This window comes from Callorhinus ursinus, unplaced genomic scaffold (genome assembly GCF_003265705.2).
Source record: "Callorhinus ursinus isolate GAN/ISIS: 27379988/994484 unplaced genomic scaffold, GSC_fseal_2.0 scaffold2, whole genome shotgun sequence".
Lineage (NCBI taxonomy): Eukaryota > Metazoa > Chordata > Mammalia > Carnivora > Otariidae > Callorhinus > Callorhinus ursinus.
Window position 1 is genome coordinate 7,876,300 of NW_027397064.1, and position 12,948 is coordinate 7,889,247.

General features: G+C 41.5%; 1 protein-coding gene across 11 annotated transcripts in view; it reads left to right on the forward strand.

Annotated features, from left to right (window-relative positions):
- Positions 1 to 4: 4 nt before the first annotated feature.
- Positions 5 to 12,948, forward strand: part of TRIP12 (thyroid hormone receptor interactor 12) — a 136,278-nt gene continuing 123,334 nt past the window's right edge. For all 11 annotated transcript variants that reach the window (XM_025889891.2, XM_025889906.2, XM_025889923.2 and 8 more), the window contains exon 1: positions 5 to 86. The gene's annotated coding sequence lies outside the window, so the exon portion shown is untranslated. The remainder of the gene's footprint in view (positions 87 to 12,948) is intronic.

The following is a 12,948-nucleotide window of genomic DNA, read 5'->3' on the forward strand; positions in this document are numbered from 1 at the left end:
GGGGGGGGGGGGGGGGGGGGGGGGGAGCGAGTGGAAGTTACTGCCGCGCCACCGAGTCCGGACCGGAGACTTTGGGGCCTAACTAGGTAATTGGGGCGCAGTTCTGAGCGGCCGGGCCAGGCTTGGGGGAGGGGGTTGTGCCGAGGGGTTGGGGGGGCGGCCGGGGGGGGTGGGGAGGAGCTGGAACAGAAAGTCCCAGGAAGCCTGGTTGTGTCATCCTCGCGATTCGGCTCCCGCTCGGCCTGCTCCCGGCGGCGGCGGCGGTGGGGCCGCGGAAGGACCGGGCTGGGGGTTGACGGGCGAGGCGCTCGAGGCGCTCGAGGGAGACCGGGGCCGGGCGGGAGCGGGGGGTTAGCTGGGTTCCCCCTCCGGCCCCCCGCGATGAGGAGGGCCCTTCACGGAACCAGGGTAAGGCGTGCGGGTCTTGGGGAGCCCGGTGGTGGCCGGGGGGGCCGGAAGTGGGCTTTGGAGCTTGGGGGGCGTCTAGGAAGCGAGAAAGTGGGGGGCCGGAAGTGCAGGTGGGGGGTGTGAAGACGGCAAGGGTTCCCCGGAAATGGGATGGGGGGCCCGGAAACCGGGAGAGAGGAGGCTCCAGGGCCGGGGACGGCCCGGAAATGGAAACTAGGGAGCAGCTCGAGTGACAACAGTTGTGGGAAGCGAGGGTCAGAGGAGGGAAGAGGCCGGAGCGACTTTAGACCGCAGTAAGGGGTTTCCTGCCAAGGGGGGAGGGTTGTGGGCGGGCGAGGCCGGAGACGGGGTCTGCGCTGGGCAGTTTCTTTAGCCGTGGGAAGTTGAGGCTGAGTGAGGATGACGAAGAGACGGGCATGCAGGGGGGCTGGAAAAGAGGCCGAGAAACTTGGCTGAGAAGAGCAGAGCATGCTTCTAAATAGATCAGAATGGAAATCGGGGGTGGGGGTCCAGGACTTGGGAGGGAGGTGGACCAATTGTCGCTCCAATCTTATTAGCATTCAAAGCGAATCAGGCGATTAATTTATTTATATGTGGATTACATAAAACCTATTACATCGTTTGTCCATTCAGTTCCCCCCTCTTCTGCATCCTCCTCCATGGTGAGTGGGTTTCTAGTTCAGAAACAAGTTACAGGGGAGTTCAAATAACGAAGGTTGGAAAATCCCAAATCCTGTCCTTGGTGGCGCTTCCTTCCTCAGAATAACAGAAATCCTTAATTTGCTACAGGGAAGAAGATTAATAAAGACTTAAAAACACATGCAAATCGGGAGGAAATAACTTAACACATTTGAACGCTGGGGGGACGGGAGGGAATTGGTTACCCTTGTGTGGTAAGGAGAGAACGGAAGAGGCTGCTCCTAAACCCTTAAGACAGGTTGGTTGGTTTTTGATAACGCCGTTTTACTTTGGAGATGGTTAGCTTAAGCATCGTGTCTGGCGGTGGGTAGAGTTTAATTGCTTCGTTAGTTAATTGAAGGAGGGACTGTGTCAGTGAGTAAACGTTCGTGTGTGAGGGGTGCGGGGGTACGTTTAATAGCGCAGTGAATGTGTTCTGAGTGGACGTCTAACTGCTCCCCTGCTGTCTCCTTTCCTAGTCGGCCTTCCCCGGATCTTGCCTGGGCTGCCAAATCACCCGATCCCCGGGCTTTACTCCGTTTTGTAGGCCCTTTAGTGCTGTGTTCAACTTTCTATTCCTCTCCAGTCTCTGTAGATATTTTTGGCATTTCATTTTTTAAAGACCCAGAAAGTTGAGGCTGAGGATCTTCTCTCTAAAAACAAAACAAAACAAAAAATATAGGGTAGAAAGTTGAAAGAGCTATTGAGTGGGGCAAAAAACCGACGCTTGGAACAAAGGTCCTAGTTATTGGGGAAAAAGGCAAGAGGCCTATATGTGAGGCGTGTGTGTGTGTGTGTGTGTGTGTGTGTGTGTGTGTGTGTGTGTGTGTGTCGCATTTACTCGGGGTGGAGGGGAGTAGGGGGGCGGTTAAGGTTGAGGAATGGCATTATCAGGTTTAGAGACAATCAGTTGGCAGATGGTTTTATTGAGGTTTCTTTTCATTATGCAAAGAGATCAATACTAAGTGTGAATTTTAAAGTAAACAAAATTTCTTTTGAAGTAACCCTGCTCCATTTTCAGGCCCAGAAATATTAATTTATTAGTGTGCCTTTGTGTGAGATTGGGGAGTTTTTATTTCATTTATTTTACGCTTAAGAGAACATATTAACATGGTTGGAGTTTGTGGGCTTTGTCCACATCTGCTTTTCTATGAATGTGCCGATATCCATAAGGATTTAAGAATTGCCATGTAATTAATGTAGAATGTAATTAATGTTATCATTGTTTCTATTCGATTCCCACTTTTTAAGGAGTTTGAGTGGTTTTTAAGTCTGCTGAGCTGATGGTTACTGTTTAGTTTGTGTGAGTGAACAGGCTTTTTTTTTTTTTTAGTTTTTCATTTACTTTCTAAAAGTTTTAGAATACTTTTGGCAGTTAGAGTTCCAGAAGCTGCTAAGCTAAAATAATTATTTTAAAAATTAAGGGGATCCTAAGCCATTGTAAAATCAGTGTTTTCACCTAGCAAAGTAAATTTGAATATTTACCTTTCCATTCTGACTTTTACGATTACTGGATTTATGTTATCTAGATAAGATTTTATGATCTTATTTTAAGCACATCATCCCAGCAAAGAGACAAACAATGGCTTGGGAATTCACACACTGCCAGTTAGTAGCTGTGTGACCTTGAACTATTCATTTACCCTATTTGGTCTCCAGTTACGTATTTTTTTTTTTTAAGATTTTTTATTCATTTGAGAGAGAGAGAGCGAGTGAGCATGACCAGGGTCGGAGGGAGAAACAGACTCCCCGCTGAGCACGGAGTCCCATGTGTGGCTCCATCCCAGGACCTCAGGAACAAGACCTGAGCTGAAGGCAGACGCTTAACTGACTGAGCCACCCAGGTACCCCTGGTCTCCAGTTATTTTATCTGTAAAGTAGGGATGGGTAATCGCTGTTTTACCTCACTGGGTAGTTTTGAGACCCAGTGGATATGGTGGCTGTGAAAAACTACAAACTGCTAAATAAGTGTAATATATTATCATTAGTTTTAGAAAATTACAGTAGCTATTTTGAGGTCGTTAAAAACAAGAGCTTCTCACCAGTGATGGTGATAGGGGGGTGACCTTGATGTAAGGTAGGTTGCAGATAAGAAGTTACAGCAACTTATATTTTGAAACTGCTGCCAAATTGGTAGTGGAACTTGGGCTCAATTTCTGTTATTTTTTTTATTATTATTATTTGCATCAGCATGGTAGATACTTTTTCACCATATCTCCTACTGAATAAATTTGTTAATCATCCTTAGAGAAATCTCTTTACATTTTTATTATTGATAACCTGTATGTGTTCAGGTCTGTGGGTCTTAAAAAATAGCTTTCTAATGTCAGAGACTACAATTAAGGGAAAATATTGCCAAATCTTGATCTGTTTTCTTTACAGGATTTAGGGGGATTTTTTTTTTTTTTTTTTTTTTTTTTTTTTTTTTTTTTTTATTGGGAGGGGTGAGGTGAAGTGAACGCAAATAGGATAACAGTTTACCCTTTATCTTTCCGTTTGCTGAGGTAATTGAATGGACTCAAGTTGAAAAAGCAACCTGTTTGTTGCTTTTCCTCTTCATTCATGTTCTTGCTACTGCCAGCCTGACATGCACTTTTCGATTATTTAAACCATTTTAGGTTCACTTCAACTCAACCCTTCATATCACTTCCTCAAAAACTTCTACCCCATGACCTTTCCTTTTTATTTCTTGGTTATCTAAATAAGCTCCATTTTGGGATTATAGTGCTGAATTTGTTGACATGTGTTCCTTTTGTTTCCCTAACTGGATTATAGCCTTCCCAAAGTCAAGGATTATCTTGTATCACTGTGTTTTGCATGAAGGTGCACTCATATGCCTGATTGAAAATAATACCCATTTTCCTTCCAGTAATGTTAGCCTAGTCTTGCTGACTATGCAACCAGTCTTCCTGCTTGGGAAGTTTCTTAGCCTGGACAGATTCCTCAGGATGCTATTTGGTTTTGTGATCACAGCCTCTTCATGTCTTCCTGACTGCTGTACCATTGAGTGCCGGGAAAGGGAGGAAGAGTAAGAAAGAAGTTGATGGATATTACACCATAGATAGAATCTGTAGATTGTTCAATAATCCTGGTGCTTGTAGTTCTTAACATATAATGTTAACTTTACATTTGTGTGTTTTCTTTCAGTGCCTCTGTATAGTTCATACAGATTTCTTGAACACCTAAACCCCTCGCAGTTATTCTCTATAATCGCTACCTGGTCTGCTAGGTTACACTGACACACAGTGGGTGCTCACTGTTAGAGTAAATAGGTAAATAGACTGATGCTGAACCAGTCTCTTGATTTTTTTTTTTTTAAGGATTTTATTTATTTGAGAGAGAATGAGAGACAGAGCATGAGAGGGAAGAGGGTCAGAGGGAGAAGCAGACTCCCTGCTGAGCAGGGAGCCCGACGTGGGACTCGATCCCGGGACTCCAGGATCATGACCTGAGCCGAAGGCACTCGCCTAACTGAGCCACCCAGGCGCCCCAGTCTCTTGATTTTTTAAGTAAAATTTAACTTGGCGAGTGTTCTGGATTTTTAACAATGCAGTTCTTTAAATCTAATACCCTGACTTACTGATTTTAGGTGATGGGCAAGAGAAATTGTTTCCTAGGCTGAGTTAAGTCTGCTTCACAGTTCTTCTCTGAGGCCTTTCAGAGTTTGGTTGTGATTCTTATAGTTTCATTAAACTGGGTTGGCCAGAAGAAAAAGGAACTTGTCCATTATCCAGACCTACATGTTTTGTCTTGAGTGTGCAGAAGCTATTAGTAATAGTTTTGCAGCTCTGCTTGATTTAAAAAGTCATTTTAGTGGTCTAGAGTGAAAAAAACTGCTTGCCACTCTGTCCTTTTCATTAGAGAACAGCATTTATTGTTCAAGTGAACATCTGATTTGAAGGTAGAAGACTTGGGTAGTGGTCTTGACTGCCTTTTCCGTCTTTGTGACCTTGAGCGAATAGTGAGTTTCAAGTGCCTAATCCGGAGTGTGGTTATTGCCACCTAACCTAGATTTAATTGTCATTTGTATGCTAGACAATGTATTTAGGAGGTTAGGCTATGAAGCTAGATTGGAACACAGGGCCCTTCCTCACTGGTTCATTGCCATTGCCTTATTTGGTAACACCCTTCTACCTAGAACATACTTACATATGTAGACTGGAGAGTTTTTGAAGATACAATAGTGTTCTTTAGTTGATTATGAATTCCTTCAAGTCCATCTTCCCCCCTTTTTTTTAATCCCTCTAGCACAGTGTCTGGCCTGTATAAAGGAATCTTTGAATCCTTATTAAAGGAACAAGTTTTGTGAGAACAAAATATTGCTGTAAGTGAAAATAATTTGTAACGGTTTAACGTCTTGTTTTGACAAACTTTTTTTTTTAAGATTTTATTTATTTATTTGGCAGAGAGAGATATAGTGAGAGAGGGAACACAAGCAGGGGGAGTGGGAGAGGGCGAAGTAGGCTTCCTGCTGAGCAGGGAGCCGAATGCGGGGCTCCATCTCAGGTCTGGGACCATGACCTGAGCTGAAGGCAGACTTAACGACTGAGCCACCCAGGCGCCCCTTGACAAACTTTTTGAATCATAGTTGATGCTAAAAAAGATTTTGAAAGTTTTCTTTTTAATCTATTGGATATGTTTTAGAGACTACAAGTTACTTTAAGTCATGTATTAAAAAAATGAGGACAAGCCATTTCATAGTCTTTAATAATCCCATTTACATATAATAGTTGATCATTTAAATTCTACACTGAGGCCCTAAATATATTGATACGATGCATATATATTTATGCAGTTGAGTTTTATACATCATTTTTGTTTCGTTTCTTTGTTTCTTTTTTAGAAAGGATATATTATTTCTATAAATATGATGTTATTACCCATATGTGGATTTTGAAGGCTATTTATAAGCTGAAGTGTCTATCAGCAAGTCTTCAAGATTTGAAGTTACAGCATTTCAGTGTGTATTTTAATCAACTTGTTGGCTGTCATAACCAGTGAGTTCTGCCCTGACTTCAAAACTCCTACTCATTCCACCCGTGGGCAGCATTCTGAATAAATAGATGTACCTTGTGCTATATCTTCTTAAGGTCAGATTAACTCAATGTGAAGTCCTACTGGTAAAACATGTGTGATGCCCTGGAACCCCACAATGAGTTTTTACAGATAGCCCGTCTGAAATTCACTGTTGAGTTGTAATTTAAGCTGCTTTGTGTCCTTAGAGAGTAGGTTCATGGAGATCATATGGAGGGCCTCTCCCTCCCCCCCTTTCTTTTAATCTTCTTGAAAACCAAGTGCTTGTGGTTGCCTTGTAAATAGTAAATACATGAACATGCTGTAACTTCTGCCATGGCCCCAGTATTTTGTAATCTTGTCTGTTTTGCACCTTTGGCTGCCTGCAGTCAGATCAAGCTGCTTGTTCCTCTCTGAACACACTCCAGCAACTTCAGCTTTCTTGATGGACTTTGACTGTTAAGTCTACCTGGATCGACACCCTTCCCTCATCTTGGGTCTCTTGTAGCTACAGGTACACACTTCACTTTCTTCCAGTACCTCCTGTAAGAGTTTTACTCCTCACTTCTCCCTTCCATAGCATTTTGTTAGTTTTAGTTACTGCTTTCACCATCTGTTTTCTAATTAGTCACTTACTTCTTCTTAACTAGATCTTCGGCTTCTTGCGATAAAGCTCTCATTCTGCCATCACCACGGTGGCTGGCACAGGCTCCTGACCTGCATTGTACATGGCAGTGATAGTTTGTTTTGGTGACACATTGAGGAATTATATTGTGAAATAATAGTAGCACCATTTGCCATAGTTTCAGTCAGCTTGCTTATTTTCATTTCTCAGGGTTTCATTTCTCAGCCCTGTGTGTAGGATGCTAGAATATAAATTTTTCAGAATTAGGGCTCATGAAAATCCCCATTTTAAGGGATTGTTAAGGCACTAGACTATTTTACTAACTTTGCTACCTTAGGTTTAGCATTTGGGAATTATGTTTACTAGCAGGTAAAAAGGTGTTTATCAATACATATTTATGTAGTGCTTACTGCGTGCCAGGTCTCTGCTGGGAGGAATACAGAAGGTTCTTGTCCTGAGTTCCATGGTTTCATTTAGTTGAAAATCACTTAGCTGGTTGAATCTACTTGATAACTATATATAGTATAGTGTTTAGCATAGAGAAATATCCTGTAGATATTCTTTTTTTTTTTTTTTAAGATTTTATTTATTTATTTGCCAGAGAGAGAACGCACAAGCAGGGCGAGCGGCAAGCAGAGGGAGAAGCAGGCTCCCTTCTGAGCAAGGATCCCTATGTGGGACTTGATCCCAGAACCCTGGGATCATGACCTCAGCCGAAGGCAGGCGCTTAACTGACTGAGCCACCCAGGTGTCCCTCCTGTAGATACTCTAAATGCAGGTTTTCTAAATGTAGAATATGAGAATCTAAATTAAGAAACTGATAAATTAGGGCATGAAATTTGGCTTTACTGAATAAATTGGTGGAAGTGCCTTCATTGTGAAAATATTTCCTCAGCAAGTAATGCATGTGCATTTCTGGTTCCAAATCCTCTTGAAAAATGCTGAGGAGAAATAGATTTATAAAATGGGATCTCATGTTGAAGAGTTGTGGTACTTTATTGTAGATGAGTTCAAACTCTGACGACAGAACACAACATCTAACATTGTGCATATTGTTAAGTACAGAGTTGAGTTTTACAGAGTGGGTACTCAGAAGCTTAGAGGTTCAGTCCTAGGTTGGAGTTGACTAGGTTGAGGAAGACTTTATGGAGAGACAAGGGACTGGAACTGGCCTCAATTGTTTGGGTAGGTAGAGAAGAACGGGGAGCTTAAAGAGGTGAAATTGAGGTGAGGGTCTAATGATCAGATAAACTGGCCCTTTGGAGTAGAGGGTCCACATTTATGAAATAGGAAGTCAGGCTGAGATGATTGAGGTTCTTAAATGGGAGAAATTACAAAATTAGATTTAACGAACAGACATGTTGAGTTTATTGTTGATCCCTGAATAGGCGGTGACATGAAAAAAGTATACAGAAATATTTAATTTGTAAATGATCTACAAAGAAAAAGTGCTTTCAGATCTTATTTGGACCTTACCTTTCTATGAAATGGCTTCCCTTTCTGGGACTGTATACTGTAGGGGTTATTTTAAGTTTGGGGGTGAAAGAAGCAGTGGAGGTAAAACTTCTTGCTTAGTTGCCCTACCTTGTTTAGTTTCCCTACTTAGCAGTTAGAGTACCTCTGTTAGGTAAGCAGGAGCTGTCTAATGACTCCTGTTACTCTGTTCAGTCATAGAGTTCGTCCCCGTTAATGGAAGGTGGCAGTCATTCTGTCTTAACACATGCATCTATTGTTTATATTCAGGTTTTTTTTAATTCAGAGTACTATTTCAAAATTAATACTTGATTTTTTGAGTTCCTCAGTAATGTCAGCCCTCTTTATAAGAGAAACTTCTGCTAAGCATGTAATGCAGTAAAAAACACGGTGTTTTAAGAAAAGCAAATTGTGGCTTCAGTGTTTACATAATTTTAAAAAAAAATTAGAGAGTGTGAGTGAGAGCACGAGTGGGGTGGGGGGGCAGAGGGAGAGGGAGAAGCAGACTCCCCGCTGAGCAGGGAGCCTGACGCGGGGCTCCATCCCAGGACTCTGGGATGGTGACCTGAGCCGAAGGCAGACACTTAACCAGCTGAGCCACCCAGGCGCCCCTACATACTTAAAAAAGAAAAAAAAATTTAGTTATTTCTTTTGAGAGAGAGAGCTCATGAGTGCGGAATCTCCAGCAGATTCTGGAGCCCCAGGAGTGGGGAGCTCAATGTGGGGCTTGATCCCACAACCCCAAGGTCATGACCTGAGCTGAAGTCAGACGCTTAACTGAATGAGCCACGCAGGCGTCCCAGTATTTATATACTTTTCAAAAGTGCAAGTTAATATTACCTGTTCTTTTGGGGTCTTTCATTTGTTTTTCCCGAGGGGGGGTTGCAGGGGTAGAGGGAGAGGGAGAATGAGAATCTCAAGCAGGCTCCATGCTCAGCAAGGAGACTGATGTGGGGATCATGACCTGAGCCAAAATCAAGAGTTGGTCACTTAACCAACTGAGTCACCCAGGCACCCCAATATTACCTGTTTAATCAAGTTAAATATCTTAGTGAAATATTTGCCTAGCACTTTGGTTGATGTCATAGCAGACTATTTGTTATCCCTGTTATTTTATAAAAGTACACAAAACAGGATTTCAAAATTAGGAAATGAGGTTAGCTGGTGGCTAAAGGGAAACTAAAGATACAGAGAATAAAACTTCATTCAGGGCTCTGGTAGCAATAATATTTAGTTTTCTTACACCAGCTTTTGTTCCTAGAGTATTCTTGTAGACTTTGCTGATTGCAGTTTGAATTCATTTTATTCTTGTGTGGAAATAGGAGAGATGTTAGCAGTTAGTGCAAGTTCATGACTTACACCTGTTAAAGCTGTATAGCACAAAATTTGTGGGGGTTCGTGGACTTTGGAATAAAAACGTTTATGAAGGCTGTGTATTTTACTAATACAAGAGACAAGAGTGTTTTTTAATTCAAGGCATTCGTGCAGCTTCCTAATTTTTCCTTTATTAAACACATTTCCTTGTATCCACCTAGGGAAAGCAGCCTAGTCTCGAGGGAATTAGACTTGAAGTCTACCCCTCCGTCCCAGACCTACAAGCATTTCTGCCTTTCTCCCAGTAGATGGCAACAATTAGGCTGATTTTTTAGAAGATTTCAGTAGTTTGTAGCTTTGTATGTAATCAGACTAGTTTCCTAATTATTTCTCAACTGTCATTAGGAACTTCAGTGTTAATTTACACATCTTGACCTCAAAATACTTTTCTCGGAAAACTAGACTGTTAATTGCAGAGTTCATTCTTTTTTTACTTTACTCTTCACCCGGTCTTTTTGAAAAGTTTGCCCTTCCAGTTGCTGCTATGAGGTAAGACTTGGGGAATTTCAGCCTTTGGTGTGGCACTGTAAGATAATCCGCTTCTGCCTCTTTGAACCATCTAGTATTACTTTTCAGCTGCCTGTATATTAGGCCATGCCATTTATTCTCCAGGTATCTTCTCATCACACAAACTAAGGATTCTGAAAGGAATTATGGAAGAGATAGTAAACCCCCATCATTTGGGGATCTCCGTTGTGGCACTGGTGTTAAATGACACTCAGTTCCTAGTTCTTTTTTTTTTTTTTGACAGAGAGAGAGACAGCGAGAGCAGGAACACAAGCAGGGGGAGTAGGAGTGGGAGATGCAGGCTTCCTGCCAAGCGGGGAGCCCGATGCGGGGCTTGATCTCAGGATGTTGGGATCATGACCTGAGCCAAAGGCAAATGCTTAACCGCTGAGCCACCCAGGCGCCCCTCAGTTCCTAGTTCCTGATTCAGCTAAAGAATCTGTAAACTTCGTGTTTGCTGGAATACCAGCGTTTTCTTTTCTGTGGGATGGACCTTCAGCTTAACTCCTGCATTTACTTCCATTCAGCATGCGTTAATTCTTCCTTGTTACTAAAAAAGAAAAATAAGATGATTCATAATGCCCAATTAACTTTTCAGGGTTTACTATATTTAGAGATACTTAGAACTTTTTACAGGATGCCTGCTGAGTTTATTTAAATTTTTAATGCGATAGTAAAGGATTTGGGAAGTTTCCATATTAATTAAGAGTTTTAAAGTTAGGAATGGCTTAATCTTTTAAGGAACATATAGTCAGAGACTTAGTAAAACAGTGGTTCTAAAAAAACATTCTGCAGTTAGGTCTGTCTTAGGGTCCAGTATTAGAGTCATGGTCCAGTGGAAGGAATTAGGCTGGTTTCAGCAACTGCTGCATTTATCTTTTAGAGGTGTTGCTTAAATTGCATTAGCAACACTCAGACCTAGAAAAATACGTAAGATGTCTGCTCTCAGCGTAGGTAGTCTGAAGTCAGTGGTGGACATAGAATTAATGTATATGAGTAATAAGCAAATGGTATGTATTATTACAGATCTTTTTGAATATTTATTTAAAGTCCTAAATCAGGATTTAGGATTAGGAAGATATGTAAGATGTGGTCCTTGGCCTTGAGTTTATAGTCTCATTAGGGAAGGAGATAAAGTTGGGAATAAAAGTAACTATAAAAACTCTTAAACTGAATTTTAAGACATTATTCAGATGTCTTATCAGGTGACTAGCTGTTAAGAACAGAGAATGTGGTAAAAATATTACTCACATACTTCTCAGAATAGTTATCTTCATCCATGTATACTTGATCACATTTAATTCCAAATTCAATTCCTTGTTATCTCTCTGTTGTGATTTTCACTATAAATATGTATAATATAGTCTAACAGTGATGTAGACCAGTCTAGTGTGGGAGATGAATGGGTTCAGAATAACAAGAAAAGGCTCTATGAATAATAGCAACAGCAACCAACCTCTATTGAATCCTTCCCTTGGCTTACTGGTACCTAGGTCAGTCTCCACCGGAGGAGGGATGGGAAATGGGGAGGTAGGTGGGCTGGGGATGGGTAGGTAAGGGGGTAAATAGAAGAGAGTTGGACATTCTGCACAAGAAGTGTAATGAGGGTGGATGAGAATCTGCTTCAGAAGAGGGTAGAATTTTTCGGTGGCCAAGGAGAGTTAATTGTACTGAGTAAATACATTCTACATGCTGTGTTTATTTTCTGTGTTTATTTAAGTGAGTTTTTTGCCCCACAACTTTACATAGGGAGAATGTACCATATATTCTTCCTGTGTTTTGAGTATCCCTGGGTTATTCATAAACCCAATTGGAATAACTGGAAATGTATAAATAGGGTATAATGGAAAATAAGATGAAAGTATGAGCCAATTAATATTTGTGCATACATTTACATGAACATTTTTCTTTTTAAAGTTGGTGTTTTTATTGTGAAACTTTAGTCAGTTTTCATAAACAATTTTGCTTTTTCATGGCTATACACATTTACATATTTTGAAGGCAGTGCCCTCCCTATACAAAGGATATGGGCCTTGGTGCAAGGAACTCTAATTTAAACAAGTTCCTCCCTGTGCTAGCTAGGTGATCTTGGATAAGTCATTTAAACCCTCTGAGGCTTAGTTTTCTTTTGTATAAAATGGGTTGCCCTTAGGATCTTGCATAAGTAGTATATACTTCAGTGATAGCTGCTGCTGTTTTTATTTATAATGATGAAGAAAAAATGTATATTAATTTAGATGGTTTAGAGGAAGGCTTTTACACTGTCTTCCAGAACCGGGGTCAGCAAACTTTTTTTTATAAGGTGCCAGACAGCAAATATTTTTGGCTTTGTGGGTCATGTCTTCTCTGTTGTAATTACTCAGCTGTTGTGGGGCAAAAGCAGCCATTGCTTTTGTTTAAATGAAACTTTATTTACAAAAGGAAGCAGTGGTCCAGATTTAGATTTGGCCTGTGTGCCATAGTTTGCCAACCCCCTGCTCCAGAGTATTACTTGCTGCCTTTACTTGGTTCACAGGATTTGGAAATGACATCTGTATGTCTTAAAAGGTAATGTAGGGCGCCTGGGTTGGTTAAGCGACTGCCTTCGGCTCAGGTCATGATCCTGGAGTCCCGGGATCGAGTCGCACATTGGGCTCCCTGCTCAGCGAGGAGTCTGCTTCTCCCTCTGACCCTCTTCCCTCTCGTGCTCTCTGTCTCTCATTCTCTCTCTCTCTCTCAAATAGGTGAATAAAAATCTTTAAAAAAAAAAAAAGGTAACGTAATAATACGTAAGTGATAAAGGAATTTGGTGTAAGTGGCTAAGAGCAAAGACTGGGATTTAACTTAAACCCTGGCTCTGATACAATTAACTTTGTGACCTTGGGTTAGTC